Genomic DNA, 16,751 nt, shown 5'->3' with positions numbered 1-16,751 from the left:
CCTGCTGCCTCCCAGCGTGCACACCAGCAGGAAGCTGGATGAGAAGCAGTGCAGCCGAAGCGCCAGTTGGGCGCCCTGGATATGGGATGCAGTGCACGACTGCTATACCAAAGTCCTACCTTTGTCAAATATTTTTTGAAAGAGCAAGTGTGTGTGATTTTCAGAAGTTGCCTCTTGTCTGGTCCCTTAGGCTGCTGAGGTTTGGGGGCTGAACATTTGTGCTGTGGGCTCTCTTGTCTTGATTAGGCATTATTTTACCTTTCTCTCCCACCAGGGGCTTCCCCAGACAACGTGCTTTTTCTCAGCTTACTTGAGTTCTACTGAGCGTGTAAGCGATGGTGATCCACCATCAGACCTGCATCTCAGGGAGCTCATTGCAGTAACACAAGTAGAGGATGTCGCGCAGGGATGGGCGAGGACAGGTGGAGACCAGGTGGGCAGCTGGTGACAGAGGTGGATCCAAAGGACTCAGTGGGAATGAGGAGAGGCAGGTTACTGTGTAGGGCGGCTGTCAGTGGGACTTGGATTTCCCTAGGCCTCACTGGCCTTTTAGTGCAAATGGGGTTTTGTTATCAAATCTCACATTTCACTGGTTCTTTTCTCATTGTTTTATGGGACACTGAGCTCCCTTCAAAACCTTTCCTAATAAGAACTGGGAGTCCATGGAGATGCTTCCTACATGCAGAGTTAGCTCCTCTGGGGTCCACCTAGAGGGATGTCTGTCCTTGCTGGGGAGGGCCCTTGTGAGTGATTCCTCATTACTGCCACCTACTGATGTCCCCTATAACTGCACTGAAGTTTGTTCCCCCAATACTCCCTTCTGCTTTTATTAAAATCATTGGGGTGGGCGCTTGACCTGGCGGCTAGGACGCTGGCTGGGACACTTGCATCCATGTTGCAGTGCCTGGATTATGTCATTGGCTCCAGCTCCTGACTCCAGCTTCCTCATTTTTTAGAAATTTTATTTATTTTTTTTAAAAAAATTTTATTTATTTATCTGAGAGCTAGAGTTACAGATGGTGAGAGGGAGACAGAGAGAAAGATCTTGCTTCCACTGGTTCACTCTCCAAATGGGCGTAATGGCTGGAGCTGGGCCGATCTGAAGCCAGGAGCCAGGAGCTTCTTCTGGGTCTCTCATGCAGGTGCAGGGGCCCAAGGACTTGGGCCATCTTCCACTGCTATCCCAAGCCATAGCAGAGAGCTGGATTGGAAGAGGAGCAGCTGGGACTAGAACCGGCGCCCATATGGGATGCCGGTGCCTCTTGATGGGAACCTGGAAGACAGTGGTGATGGCTCAAATAATTGGGTTCCTGCCACCCATGGGAGATCTGACTTGAGTTCCCAGCTGCCGCCCCTCCACCATCCCCCATGCTGCACCTTTGTGGGCATCTGGGTAGTGAGCCGATGGATGGGAGCTCCGTCGGCCTCAGCAAAGTAAATGAATACTTTAAAACACGATCCTTTGGGTTTCATCTTAGGCAGTGTGATGAATTACGCTGAGTAATTTTTATTGATGTGAAATTCTCATAAAGTTAACCGTGTAAAAGTGAACAATCCAGCGCCATGTAGTACATTCCCAGGGTTGTGCAATCGTCTGCTCTTTTTCGTTCCTACATGTTTCTATCCTCAGCCCATGAAGCAGTTATTCCACGCCTCCTGCCTCAGCCCCCGGAAGCCACCACTGGCTCTCTGTGTCTGTGGGTTTACTGATTCTGGGAGGTAACCGCATTAGCACCCTGTTTTCAAGTTTCATCCACGTTGAAGCGTGTGTATTTCATGGCTGAACAATGTTCCAATGAATGTATGCACCGACGTTTTATTTCTTCATCATCTGATAGTCATTCGGGTCGCTTCTACCTTTTGGCTATTGTGAATATCATGAACATGAGTGTGCATGAGCTTACGTGAGTGCCTGTTTTTTGGTTCTCTAGAGAATCCTCTGGAATCCTAGGAGTGGCGTGGCTGGGTCATGTGGTCATTCTGTGTTTAACTCTTGAGGGGCAACAACCTGTTTGCCATAGCAATTGCACACACTCCTACAGCAATGTACAACTCCAGCTTCTCTACATCATTGCCAACAGTTCTTATTCTCTCTTTAGTTTTTTCATTTTTAAATGTTTTTTATTTATTTGAAAGCAGAGTTATAGAGAGAGGGGAGAGAGAGAGGGAGGGGGGGAGGAAGGGAGGGAGGGAGGGAGGGAGGGAGGGAGGGAGAGGGAGAAGGGTAGAGGTCTTCCATCCACTGGTTCACTCCCCAAATTGCCACAATGGCCAGGGCTTGGCCAGGCCAAAACTGGGAGCTTCTTCCAGGTCTTCCTTGTGGCTTCAGGGGCCCAAACACTTGGACCATCCTACACTGCCTTCCAGGCATATTAGCAGGGAGCTGAATTGGAACTGGAGCAGTCAGTACTCAAACCGGCACCCGTATGGGATGCTGGCACTGCAGCCAGTGGCTAAACCCAGTATGCCACAATGCCAGCCCCTATTTTATTTTATTTTTTCAAAGTACTACGGCCATCAGTGTAGGTGTGATGAGCTTTATGCAGTGGCTGCAAACTGCAAACCCTGGTATGTGCCATGGTGCTCAGGGACAATTTCTTCATGTAACAAATCCACACTATATTCTCAAGGGCACCATGTCCATTCTAACCATTCTCTCTCTGTCTCTCTGTCTCTCTCTCTCTCTCTCTCTCTCATAACTCCATAACAGTTTATGTATCATTGATAATTTTTAAAATGTTTTCCCTTTTATTTGAGAGAGAGAGAAAGAGAGAGAGAGAGAGAGAGAGAGAGAGAGAGAGACTGATCTCCATCCACCGGTTCATTTTTTTTTTTTTTTTATTTTTGACAGGCAGAGTGGACAGTGAGAGAGAGAGACAGAGAGAAAGGTCTTCCTTTTTGCCGTTGGTTCACCCTCCAATGGCCGCCGCGGCCGGCGCGCTGCGGCCGGCACACCGCGCTGATCCGATGGCAGGAGCCAGGAGCCAGGAGCCAGGTGCTTTTCCTGGTCTCCCATGGGGTGCAGGGCCCAAGCACCTGGGCCATCCTCCACTGCACTCCCTGGCCACAGCAGAGGGCTGGCCTGGAAGAGGGGCAACCGGGACAGAATCCGGCGCCCCGACCGGGACTAGAACCCTGTGTGCCGGCGCCGCTAGGCGGAGGATTAGCCTAGTGAGCCGCGGCGCCGGCCTCATTCTTAAAATGTCTGTTACAGCCAAGGCTGGGTCAGGCCAAAGCCAGGAGCCTGGAACCCAATCCAGGTCCCTCACATGACTGGCAGTGATCCAACTACTTAAGTCATCATTTGTTCCTCCCAAGATACTAACAGGAAGTGGGACTGGAAGTGGAATAGCATGACTCAAACCAGGCACTCAGATCTGGGTTGTGGGTGTCCTAAGCAGCAACCTAACTCTGCACCAAATGCATGATTTTCTCACCATTCTCTGAACACCTGAACAACAAAACCTCACACGTCATGGAGGTTCTTGTTCAGCTTAGACACAGAACCCTCTTGTCATGAAGTTAAATGGGAGTCCACAGCGCTTCAAGGAATCTGAAGCGGACACTGGACTTCCTCTGGCCTGACCCTGCCCTTACCTGACCCTGCCCTTATCTTCTGTTCTCCATGGTGAGACCCCTTAGTGCACCACGTTTTTTTTTTTTTTTTTTTTTTTTTTTGGACAGGCAGAGTGGACAGTGAGAGAGAGAAAGGTCTTCCTTTGCCGTTGGTTCACCCTCCAATGGCCACCGTGGCCGGTGCGCTGCGGCCGGCGCACCGCGCTGATCCGATGGCAGGAGCCAGGTGCTTCTCTTGGTCTCCCATGCGTTGCAGGGCCCAAGCACTTGGGCCACCCTCCACTGCACTCCCTGGCCACAGCAGAGAGCTGGCCTGGAAGAGGGGCAACCGGGACAGAATCTGGTGTGCCGGCGCCGCAAGGCAGAGGATTAGCCTAGTGAGCCGCGGCGCCGGCCTTTACCACCAGTTCTTCAGAGGCGTTGGTACCTGGTTGCATGCAAGCTTTAGGTTCAGCCCAGACATCTCTGTTACGTAGGAATCTTGTTAGAGCTGAGGCCAAGCACACAGCTAATACAGGAGGATGAACAGCTTTGGAGAGTGAACTATGATCCCTTTGAGTATGAGGACTCTGTGTGACATCAAAGAGGGTGTGTCTAGGCAGGGTTGAAAGTACTTGCATGGGAGAGAGAGAGAGAGAGAGAGAGAGCTAGGAGTTACTGGGGGGAGAGGCAGTGACTGAAGCTGTGAGAGGAGGCAAGATGTAATGGAGAATGTGTCAGTTGGTGATGAAAGGGAATGACACGTCCTCGTTTGATGGTTTGATGTCTTGAGTATTCCTTTAGTTTCAGGAACACTATGAGAAGGCTATTGGCTTGTGAGCTGAGCCACCTGCACCAGCTCTAAATCCCACATTGCTCCTGAGTGAGAAACTCTGTTATCAGTGGAAATGTGAACCAGCAGGTGCACATTGGCTAAAACTGAAGGCAGCAGTTATTATGGTACTTATTATGCCCACGATCTCCTGTTTTCCTTATTGATTATAAATATGCACAAGTAATAAAAATCTGGTGCGCTTCCCCAAAACACAACCATGTTTCCATTGATATGTATCTAAAGTGAGTGTGGTTCACACTTTTAATTATTTCCCTGAGGTCAGAGAACTAAAACAAAAATCACTCATTTTGCTTCATCTTATGCATCGGTGGGTGTACTGGGCATAGTGTAAAGACTGCGAAGACTAGGAAAGACATCAGATAGATGAGACATGACTTCAAGCACTTCAGCTGCCCTTTGCTTGGCTCTCAGCTCTGTTCCCTCCCCAGGGATCTGTTCCCCCAGGTGGGAGTCTGAGGCAGCCTTCATCTGAAGATGACCTTTATCTGACTGCTCTCCCTGGAATGCTCTGTTTGCCTCCGACTTTCATCCCAGGGAACATATACACATACACTTTCATTGACATTCCGGGGACATTTCTTTCTCCTGGGCTTTTTTTTTTCTTCTTTTTTTGACAGGCAGAGTTAGACAGTGAGAGAGACAGAGAGAGAAAGGTCTTCCTTCCATTGGTTCACCCCCCAAATGGCCACTACGGCTGGCGCTGCGCCAATCTAAAGCCAGGAGCCAGGTGCTTCCTCCTGGTCTCCCATGTGGGTGCAGGGCCCAAGCACTTGGGCCATCCTCCACTGCCTTCCTGGGCCACAGCAGAGAGCTGGCCTGGAAGAGGAGCAACCGGGACAGAATCCGGCACCCCGACTGGGACTAGAACCTGGGGTGCTGGCACCGCAGGTGGAGAATTAGCCAAGTGAGCCACAGTGCTGGGCTCTCCTGGGTTCTTGAAAGCCCCCTGCCTCGGAGACTCCCAGGGAATAGTAGGAGCATCTTAAAAAAAAGAATTATTTTATTTACTTGAAAGGGAGAGTTGCAGAGAGAGGACCACACACACACACAGAATCTTCCCTCAGCTGATTCACTCCCCAAATGGCTCCAACAGCCAGGACTGAGCCAGACTGAAGCCAGGAGTCAGGAACTTCTTTCAGGTCTCACACGTGGGAACAGGAGTTCAACTTGGGCCATCTTTGGCTGCTTTCCCAGGCACTTTAACAGGCAGCTGGATTGGAAGTGGAGCAGCTGGGACTTGAACCAACATTTACGTGAGATGCTGGCATCACAGGCAGCAGCTTTACCTGCTGTGCCACAATGCTGGCCCCAGGAGGGACATTTTAAAAAAGAGATTTATCACACAGCAGAACAGGAGTCACTTATTCTGCATCATTTTATATACTATTTTCATGGTCAGCTCTTATTTTTCTTTCTTCTAGTCTCCCAATCCATGAACATAGTATAGGTTATTAAGTCCTTTTGAAGGGAGTTCTATAATTTCCCATGGACACATGGCCTATTTCATTCCACTCCTAAGAATTATTATACCATTAACCTGTGCATTTCTTTCAAAACCAGTGGTCATTACCTAACATAACTTGGCTGATTTGTTTACATGTTTATTGTCTGTCTCCTTCAACCAATAGATGGGCTCTTTTGTATCTTCACCCAGAACATCCTAGAGTAGTACCTGACCATGTAGTAGGTGTTCATTCAATATTTGCTGGCCTACTGATTGACAGCATAAAGAGTTTAAATATACAGAAATTTCCCACAGATCATATATTCATTTATTTTTGTGTCCTTGAACAATGATATGATCCAAACTTAATTATCAAGAGCCTATTGATTATATTAGTGGCTCTGCAATTTTTTGCACCCCTTTGAACTCTTTTTTTTTCTTTTCTTCTTTTTAATTTGACAGGCAGAGTTAGTGAGAGAGAGAGACAGAGAGAAAGGTCTTCCTTCTGTTGGTTCACCCCAAAAATGGGCACCATGGCCGGCACACTGTGCCGATCTGAAGCCAGGAGCCAGGTGCCTCCCCCCAGTCTTCCATGCAGGTGCAGGGGCCCAAGCACCTGGGCCATCCTCCACTACCCTCCCGGGCCACAGCAGAGAGCTGGACTGGAAGAGGAGCAACCGGGACAGAATCTGGCGCCCACATGGGATGCTGGCACGACAGGCAGAGGATTAACCCAGTGAGCCATGGCGCCAGCCCCTGAACTCTTTTTTTTTTTTTTTTAAGATTTATTTATTTATTTGAAAGACAGAGTTACAGAGAGAGACAGAGACAGAGAGAGAGGTCTTCCAACCACTGACTTACTCCCCAGATGGCCACAATGGCTGGAGCTGAGCCAATCCAAAGCCAGGAGCCAGGAGCTTCTTCCGGGTCTCCCATGTGGGTGCAGGGGCCCAAGGACCTGGACCATCTTCTACTGCTTTCCCAGGCCATAGCAGAGAGCTGGATCAGAAGAGGAGCAGCCGGGGCTTGAACCAGCGCCCATATGGGATGCGGGCGCTTCAGGCCAGGGCTTTAACCCACTGCGCCACAGCGCCGGCCTCCTGCTTTGAACTCTTAAATGTGAGTTGTATTGAGGACACTAAGAGCTTTAGTTTATATGGACTGTGTCAATCATTGTTTTGTGATATAGAAATTAACACTGAAAAAACTTTAAAATATTCATTCATTTATTAAAGGAATACTAAGCCCATTACATGTTAACATGAATAATACTTTTTATTATGTCCCAAGACTAATAAAAATAGGGAGAAGGGAAGCACTATTTGATATTTTTTCCATATCTCTTTAATGTCTGGCTTAGTAGAGCTGGCTTCCCATATCTGCTTCTGCATCTAATCTATGGGGATGACACCAGGTAGCCCAGGGAAAACCCCTCTGGGCACTCAAGAGAGGAAGAGAGTAAAAAGGCAAATAATATTTTAGGTTATTTTGCGAATAGTTTTGGCTTCACAGACACCCTAAGAGACTCTTGGGCAGTTCAAGGACCCCTAAAACATACAAGGGATGGATGCAGTGCTAGCATTCCACTGGGTGCCTGTTCATGTCCTGGCTGCGGCTTCTCCACTTCCCATCCAGCTCCCTGCTATGGTATGGGAAAACAGTAGAAGATGGCCCAAGTGCTTGGGCCCCTGCACCTGCACGGGAGACTCGGAAGAAGCTCCTGGCTCCTGGCTTTGGATAGGCCCAGCTCCAGCCATTGCAGCCATTTGTGGAGTGAATCAGAGGATAGAAGAGCTCTCTCTCTCTCTCTCTCTCTCGCTCTCTCTCTCTCTTTCTCTCTCCCTTTCAAATAAGTAAATAAATCTTAAAAAAACACAAAGGATGGATATTAGTAGAGAGGAATACTCCCATTTTACCCTTGAAATACATCACCTGCAAACACTGTATTTTTCTCTTCAGTATCCTTTGCTTAGCTTGATATGGAAATATATTTGTTTTCCTTAAGAAGTCCAGAGCAGGGGTGGTCACTGTGCATAGTAAGTGATGAGTGATGGAAAAATAAGGCGAAGATTCATAATTTGTTGCATTTACCCAAATACATCTACACACAAACCAAACAATAATAAAATCATGTACCTTTATTGAGTATGTAAAATATGTGGCTCCATATTTTCCAAAAATAATCTATTCTCTTGTACAACTTTTGAGTAGAAATTATTGGCCTCATTTCATATATGAAGAAAGAACTCTTGGAAAAGCTAAATAATCCATGTAAGATTGCAAAGCTAATAAGTGAGAGAGTGATGCCCACTACGCTCAATTCTCATTTCAAAAGTGTGCTCTTTCACCATCAAAAGCTAGGTCACAAGTTGTGGGATAACACTTAAGAAACATTTAAGAGTTTAGTCTTATTGTTTTGTATAAATGAATCAAGAAATCAAAAAATTAAATTTCTTTTTTCCCCCAGTGATGTGTAAATTTAAAAAATCAAAGCATGGCACTCAGCATTTATCCTGGTTGTCAAGATGCTTGACCCACACCCAAGTGCCTAGGTTCAATTCCCAGCTCTGGCTCCTGACTTCAGTTTCCTGCTCATGAAAACCCAGCAGTGATGGTTCAAGTCGTTGGGTTCCTGCCACTCATGTGGGAGACCTGGACTGTGCCCCCAGCTCCTGGTATCAGCCTGTTCCAACCCTGGGTGTTGCAGGCATTTGTGGCATGAACCAATGGATGAGGTCACTCTCTCTCCTCTTTCTGAAGTAAATAAATGTTTTAAAAATCAAAGCATTTTTTGTTCTGATTTGAGAAACAATGTAGCACTGTAAACATGGAAGAATAACTAAGTGTCCCTTCCTAGGGGATGTATTGGTTACATTGATTGTGGTATACCTATCCATGCAACACTTAGTCCATTTTCTGTTGCTAGACTTGAATACCACAAAGTCAGTAATTTATAAGCAATAGGGGTTTGTTCAGCTCCGGGCTATGGAACTTGGCATGGGCATCTGCTCTACATCTGACGAGTGCCTTGTTGCTATGTTATAGCATGCAGATGGCATCATGTGGGGAGACAGAGCAAGTTTGCTAAGTCATCTCTCTTTTACTTCTTTCAGAGTCACTCACCCAATAACCTCATCTAATCCTAACTTCCTGCCAGGGTCCCCATCTCCAAATATCTCACCACGGGGATCACATTTCAATGTGGGTTTTGGTGGGGACATTGAAACCTCGCTCACACTATGCAGTCATTAAAAAGAATCCAGCAGCTTGATTGGTGCTGATCCGGAACCATCTCTACGATGTGCGGTTAGGTGAGAAGCTAAGGAGTCACCAAGCTGTCGCGTGCTGTCCTTCGTATGCAAAGTGTGTGCTCCAATGGCAGGTGGAACAAGTTGTTTATGTGACGGCAGTTTGTGTGTGTGGGGGGGGGGGATGGACTAGCAGGAGACAGCTTCTTTTTCTATCATCACAGTCCCCTCCTCAGAGAGGCATCTTGGTGTGTGGGACGCACAGAGGCCCTCGCTTTTCAAGTCCCTCCAGGGAGCAGAGGCGTCTGACCGTGTTTCACACGTCGGCTTCACTTGCACCACAAGCTGGACGCTTCCACGCTGCACTTCTGCTCTGTCTCCACCTCCTCCCCTGCCCTCCATCTCCAGGTTCTCCTGAGTTAGGGCGGGGAAAGAGCCAAAGTCCTCGTCCGTGGTGCCCATTTCGTCCTTTCTCGCACAATGCTCTTTCTCTAGGACAGCTCTTCAAATGCCTCCTTTAAAAGTACTTGCTTACTTACAAAACATAATATGGATAATAATACCTAAGCATGACACGAACTTACAAATGGTAAAAAAAAAAAAAAAAAACAAAAAAAAACCACATGTTTTAGTGTCATAATTTCATCTAACTTAGTACGTAATGATTATAATAATTGTTAATGTGATATCTTGATTGATAATTAGATTTTTCTGCAAATTCATTTATGAGGTCATCAAAGTGACTAATAGTAAGAACTTCACTTTCAGTGGATGGAATTGAACGTGACGCCAGGCACATGAACGCCAGCTTGTAACTCATTTTTAGCTTTGAGGAGGATGATTCTGGGGTCAGAATGTTGGTTTCCAGTATGACCTAAGCTGCAGGAGATGTCGTTATACACATTTACACTAGAACTTAAATTCAGATCTGCACAGCACCAAGCGCTATGAAGAGACAGAACGATCGATCTTGCTGCCAACCTCTAGAGCGGTCAGTTGCTCTATCTACTGTGTAGTTATTGATGTGATTTCTGGGAAAGGTAATTTCCAAGTCTTTCGTCATTCCCAAAAGCCTGGAAAGTTTGGGAAATTAGGTGAGAGGGAGCTTACTCTTTATTTGTATAATTTGCCACCTCTTGGCTTTTTAAACTCATGCATGTATTAATTTTTCAACTTGAAATCTTGTTAAAAAGAAAAGGAACACTTAAGAAAAAAATGCATCTTAAAGTCTTTGTATTTAGTGAATAATTGACAATGTTTTCATTACTACCGATTTTTCTAAAATCATTATTTGTGTTTTTATATTCACTTTATATTATACATATTCATGGATTAGAAAAAAAATTGCACCAAAATCAACTTATCTTTCACTCCATTTTTTCCATGAACATTTTCCGGTACCCTCACACACAGCTCTATATGGTTTAGGTACCTTCAATTCGGCTGAAGAATGTGAAGCCCGGAAAACTGGAGAGCATTAAGTCAGATCAACTCTGCCTTTTCGCGGGGCTCAGGTTTTGGAATCGGAGGGCGTCAGCTGTCGCGGCGGCTGTTTTTGAAAAGGTGAAGTTGCTTCCTAAGGAATGGAGAGGATGCCGGCGGGAGCCACTTCCTGCCCTGGGCTTTCGGGACTCCGGGTGGGGTGGGGAGCCTGAAGCTTGGGTGACCTGGGCAGCCGTGCCCCCAGGGGGCCTGCGGGGCTTGGGTTGCAGATGTCACCCGTGGTGAGAAGCTGGCAGTGGGCAGGCAGAGCGGCCTCCGGTCACCCGTCCCGTGATGAACGGTCAGCAGGGCACGGGGTCAGGTGGCGCCTCACCAAGTTTCTCCTGCAGTTTATCAAATAGAAGTCATACAGCACCAACACGCAACATCGGGCTTCCTTATTTTTCTATTTGCTTAAAGAAGTGAATGAAACATGTTTATAGCTGTCTGGTGTTTTAACTTCTAAACTCTATGTTGGAATTATTTCTGTAATGAAAGGATTTAACATTCAAACATCAATGAATACATGTACTAAAATTTTAATGTTCAAATGGATATTTAGGTATACCACTTGTTAATAGCGGAGAGCTTGTTGTGTGTGTGTGTTTACAAATTCTCACAGTTCCTATATTTTCACCGGTAAGTTTAACTCACGCATACTTTGTGTGATGACTAATGTTTAGATGTATTATTGCCATTTTATTTTGTACTTTTTATCTGCCGTGTCTGCCTCGGCATCATTTTACCTAATGGATTAATACTTATTATGTTTGTCATATCTCCTTTTAACCTTTCTTGGTTTGGCAGCTAGACATTTTTTTTTTTTTTTTTTTTTTTTGCAGATTATCAGATAGTTTGTACTTTTTTTTTTTAAGTTGCTTTTTTGGGGCTGGTGCTGTGGCATAGCAGGTTAAGCAGCCACCTGCAGCGCCCATCCCATATGGGTGCCAATTGGAGTCCCGACTGCTCCACTCCCAATCCTGCTCCCTGCTAATGTGCCTGGGGCTCCTGGCTCTTGGCTTCGGATGACTGAGGCCCTCTGGGGAGTGAACCAGCAGATGGAAGACATCTCTCTCTTTCTCTACCTCACCTCTCTATAACTCTGCCTTTCAATAAAATAAGTAAATCTTTAAAAAAGGGAATGTGTGTGGCCCAGCTGCTTGGGTCCCTGCACCCACGTGAGTGACCCGGGAGAAGCTCCTGGCTCCTGGCTTCAGACTGGACCAGTTCTAGCCCTCGCAGCCACTTGGGGAGGGTATCAGTGGATGGAAAATCTCTCTCTCTCTCTCTCTCTGCCTCGCCCTCTCTCTGTAACTCTGCCTTTCAAATACATAAATTTTAGAAGAATAAAGTTGCATCTTATTTTAAAAAATTATCAAAGTGATACATGTGCACATTAAAAAAAAGAGGTACAAAATAACTTATACTGACTGGGAGTAGACCCTACTCCCATCTGCCCATCCTGAGCTCACTTATAGACTGTATCTATTGCAAATGTCTCTGTGCGTGTGTGTGTGTGTCCTCCTGAATTCTGAATGCCTCCATTCTGTTGTCTCTTGGTGTCTGTGGAGGACCACGACCTCAGATAGATGCCAAAATCCACAGATGCTCAATACCCTTACATAAAAGGACGCAGTGTTTGCATGAAGCCTACAAGCTCTCTCTTGTACCCCTAAGTCAAGTCTAGATTAGGTATAGTATCTGGTATAATGTGAACGCTATGCTAACAGTTGTTATACTGCACTGTTGATCTTTATAAGGTTTAGCATTATCAGACTAAATATTGCTCATACAAAAAAAATAAATAAATAAAAGTCGAAAAGAATGAGCAGAGCAGGAATGTTTCTGTGTGTATCCATCACCTCCCTCAAAAGCTTTTTGGAAAGCCAGTCTACCTTCAGCAGGTTGACAACCTACTCACTTTCAGCAAATACACCAAATGTTCCCATATTAGAATGACAGATAATTTTTTGAAGATTTATTTATTTTATTTTTATTTTAAAGTCAGAGTTACACAGAGAGAGGAGAGGCAGAGAGAGAGAGATGTCTTCTATCCGATGGTTCACTCCACAATTGGTCGCAATGGCTGGAGCTGCGCCGATCCGAAGCCAGGAGCCAGGAGCTTCTTCCAGGTCTCCCACGTGGGTGCAGGGGCCCAAGGACTTGGGCCATCTTCCACTGCTTTCCCAGGCCATAGCAGAGAGCTGGATCGGAAGTGGAGCAGCCGGGACTAGAACCGGCGCCCATATGGGATGCCAGCGTTTCAGGCTAGGGCGTTAACCCACTGAGCCACAGCGCTGGCCCATGAATAACAGATAATTTGAAGCAAGGTGCAAGTTTTCTAAGCAAAAAGTATTGATTTGTGATTCTGGCTTGGTTTCTGGCCATATCTGATGTGACTGCTTTTACTTAGTGTTGATAATGTCCAAGTTATCAATTTTTAAAAATATGTACTTGTTTTCATTTTATTTGAAAGAGAGAGATGGAGAGAGACCTTCCAAATGCCTGAAACAGCCAGGGCTACACCAAGCCAAAGCCGGGAGCCAGGAACTCTATCTGGGTCTTCCAACGTGGGTGATCACTTGCTGCCCCCCAGGGTGTGCACCATCAGGAATCTGGGCTGCAAGCAGAGGGGCTGGGACTGGAGCCAGGTACCCTGGCAGGAGATGCGTGGGTCCCAGGCAGTAACATCACTGCCAGGCCACATGCCTGCCCTCAGCTGACCAGTGTTGGCGATAGAACACATCATGGTGTCACCTACAGGAAGTCTTAGCCCGACTCAAAGTCACAAAAATACTCTCCTATGCTCTCGTCTATACCTTTTTTAGTTTAGGTTTTACATGAAGGTCTATAATTTTGAGTTTATTTTTGTAGATAGTGTGAGGTAAGGATTCACGTTCTATTTTGGTTTCCAGAGCAGTAAATTGTTTCAGCAACATTTGTCGAAGAAACTATTCCATTCCACTGCATTGCTTTTACACAGTCATTAAAAATCAGGTGTCCATGTGTGTGTGTGTGAGTTTGTTTCTGGACTCTCAGTTCAGTGCTCTAGTTATCCATATCTATGACTATCCCATGCTACGTCATTACTGGAGCTTTATACAAATTCTTCAAATTAGGTACCATTAGCCATGTGACTATCCTTTTTTTAGGGTTGTTTTAGTTAATCTAGTTAATCTAAATCTAAATCTAAATCTAAATTTAAATCTAAAATTTAAATCTAAATCTAAATCTAGTTCATCTAAATTTCCTTATGAACTTTAGTATCAGCTTGTCCATATCTACAAAAAAATCCTGGTATTTAAAATTATGTTATTTTCTTACTTATGTATTTGAAGTGGAGAGAAAAGAGAGAGAGAGAGAGAGAGAGAGAGAGAGAGAAAGAGAGATCTCCATCTTCTATTGGCTGGTTCACTCCCCAGATGCCTGCAGCAACTACGGGTATGCCAGTCCAAAGCCAGGAGCCTAGAACTCAATCTGGGTCTATGAGTGGCAGAAATGCAAGTACTTGATCCATCACCTGCTGCCTCTCAGGGTGTGTATTAGCAGGAAGCTGGTCTCAGAAGCAGAGCTGGGACTTGAACCTAGGCACTCTGATGTGGAATGCAGCCATCCCAAGTGTCCTTTTTGACCAAAGGCCCTTTCCAAGACTGGGATTGCATTGAGTCTGCAGAGTACTTTGGTGGGTGTCTTAGTCCATCTTCTGCTGCTATCCAGAATACCGCAGGCTGGGTAAATGCTAAACTACAGAGATTTGTCCAACTCAGGGTTCTGGAGGTCGGCAAACCCAGGATTGAGAGGCTACACGTGGGGAGGGGGCCTTCTTGCCATGTCATAACATGGCAGAGAGGCAAACATGCATGTGCAACATGGGGAAAGAGCTTGCTTTTATAATGAAGCCATCGCCACAACAGGGAACCCACTCCCAAGATAAGGACATCCACCCATTCATGAGGGTAGAGTTCTCTTGATCACATCTTAAAGGCCCTGCCACCCAATGCAGGCAGTTACATCTCAACCTGAGATGTACTTTCAAACCACAGCAGGGTTTATTTGAACAATACAGCTGTTTTGTCCCCCACACAAGTAATACCTCCCCTTTGATTTAGGTCTTTTAAAATATCTCTCAGCAGTGTGTAGTGGAATTTAATGTACTGATCTTGCATATGTTTTGCCAGATTTATCTCTGATTGCTTCATATTTTTTGATGCTATTGTAAGTGGTCATTTAAAAATTTTAAAGCATTTAAAGACATTTTATTTATTTATTTGAGAACCAGAGTAAAAGACAGAGAGAGGGGGAGACAGACATAAAGGTCTTCCATCTGCTAGTTCACTCCCCAGATGGCCAGAGCTGAGCTGATCGGAAGCCAGGAGCTTCTTCTGGGTCTCCCATGTGGGTGCAGGGGTCAAGCACTTGGGCCATCTTCCACTGCTTTCCCAGGCCATAGCAGGGAGCTGGATCAGAAGTGGAGCAGCTGGGACTAGAACCAGCGCTCATATGGGATGTAGGTGCCACAAGCAGAGGCTTAGCCTACTCTGCCATAGCGCTAGCCTGGGGCATTTAAAATTTTAATTGAAACTTGATTTTTGTATTTTGACTTTGTATTCTGTAACTTTTTAAAACTGCTTTATTCTGGTATCTTTTTTTTAATTCCATGGGTTTTCTATAAATTTACCCCTTCTTTTCTAATAGGGTGCCTTCTATTTCTTGTTCTTGACTTTTTGCATTAATTAGAACTTCTATGATAAGCTTGACTGTCTTGACTTGATCCTGCTCTTAGGTGGGACGCATTTAGTCCTTAGCCACTGAGAACGATGTTGACTGTAGGTTTTTCATAGATGCCCTTTTTCAGGGTGAGGCAGAACTCTCTAGTCTTTGGGATTTTATCAAACTTAGCAAAAAGGCGCTGACAAGCAAAACACTGCTATGATGTAGAGAGTAAGCGTAGGTGAAGTTTCAGATTCTGGGTATGATGCAAACTGAGAAAATGTCCCTGAATTTGTCATGGAAATAAGTAGAGTGATTCACAGGACAGTGTTAAATTTAACTGTCCAAGGCAAAGTTATATTTGCTGTGTTCACTTGAAAATAAATGTATGTTCCACCACAATAGCAAAGAACTAACAAATTGGCAGTCTTGTTCGTGAGAGAGACACAGACTATAGAAAGATATTTCAAATGGATCTGTTCTACCAAGGTCTTGAAGAGAAACCTGGACTTGTAAGATTTGCTGGATTCAAGGGCAGAGTAGGGGCTGCCTTTCTGTGCAACGTGTTGTTTTACCCACAAAGCCATCTTGGAAAAATGCTGAAAAATAGTACTTTATGCACATACCCTTACCCCTGCTTGTCTAGGTGGGATCTCAACACAGACAAATAGTGCCTCCTTTGCGTCCACTCATAGTTGAATGCCGGATGACCTCTAAGTGAGATAATGTTGTGCAAGGCTCTTATCTTAGACCTCGTGTCCTTGGATTGTGTCATTTGAAAGCAGTAGTAGGTTTGTTTTGCCCAAGAGAGCAAGCAAAAAGGAGAAGATGTCAGTTATTTCTGGTAAGTGAAAGCCTCCACTTTTTGTGCCACTTGTTATTTTGACCTTTTGATCTTCAACTCTGGAAACAGGACCGTTTTATTTTTTTCTAAAGATTTTTTTTTTTTTTTGAGAGGCAGAGTTATAAGAAGAGGGAGAGACAAGGAGAGAGATCTGAGCTGGGCCAGGCTGGCACTTCTGGGCCTCTCATGTAGGTGGCAGGGACCCCAATACATGGGCCATCTGCTGCTGCTTTCCCAGGTACATTAGCAGGGAGCTGGATCAGAAGAGAAGCAGCTGGGACTTGAACCAGTGCCCACATTGGTTGCTGGCATCAGCTTAACTGGCTACACCACAACCCCAGTTCAGAAATAGGATCTTTTGAATTCTTCTACTTCTTTCCCTGTTTTGTAAAATGGAGATCATGCCTGTGCCACCGAAGTAGAGAATTCACTTTTCATGCCAAGATTCTGGAGATAAGGGATTGTCATGAGTAAAGGACAGTTATCCTTGCAAAAAACGAAGAGCTTTGTTTTCTTCATTGAAGAAGAAGTTATGTTAGGACAGATATCTGGCACTGTGGTTAGGATGCTGCTTGGGATGCTTGCGTCCCACATCAGAGTGCCTGTGTTGGA

Source organism: Oryctolagus cuniculus, chromosome 17 (genome assembly GCF_964237555.1).
Source record: "Oryctolagus cuniculus chromosome 17, mOryCun1.1, whole genome shotgun sequence".
Lineage (NCBI taxonomy): Eukaryota > Metazoa > Chordata > Mammalia > Lagomorpha > Leporidae > Oryctolagus > Oryctolagus cuniculus.
The sequence above is the reverse complement of the archived record's forward strand: the minus strand, read 5'-3'. Positions refer to the sequence as shown.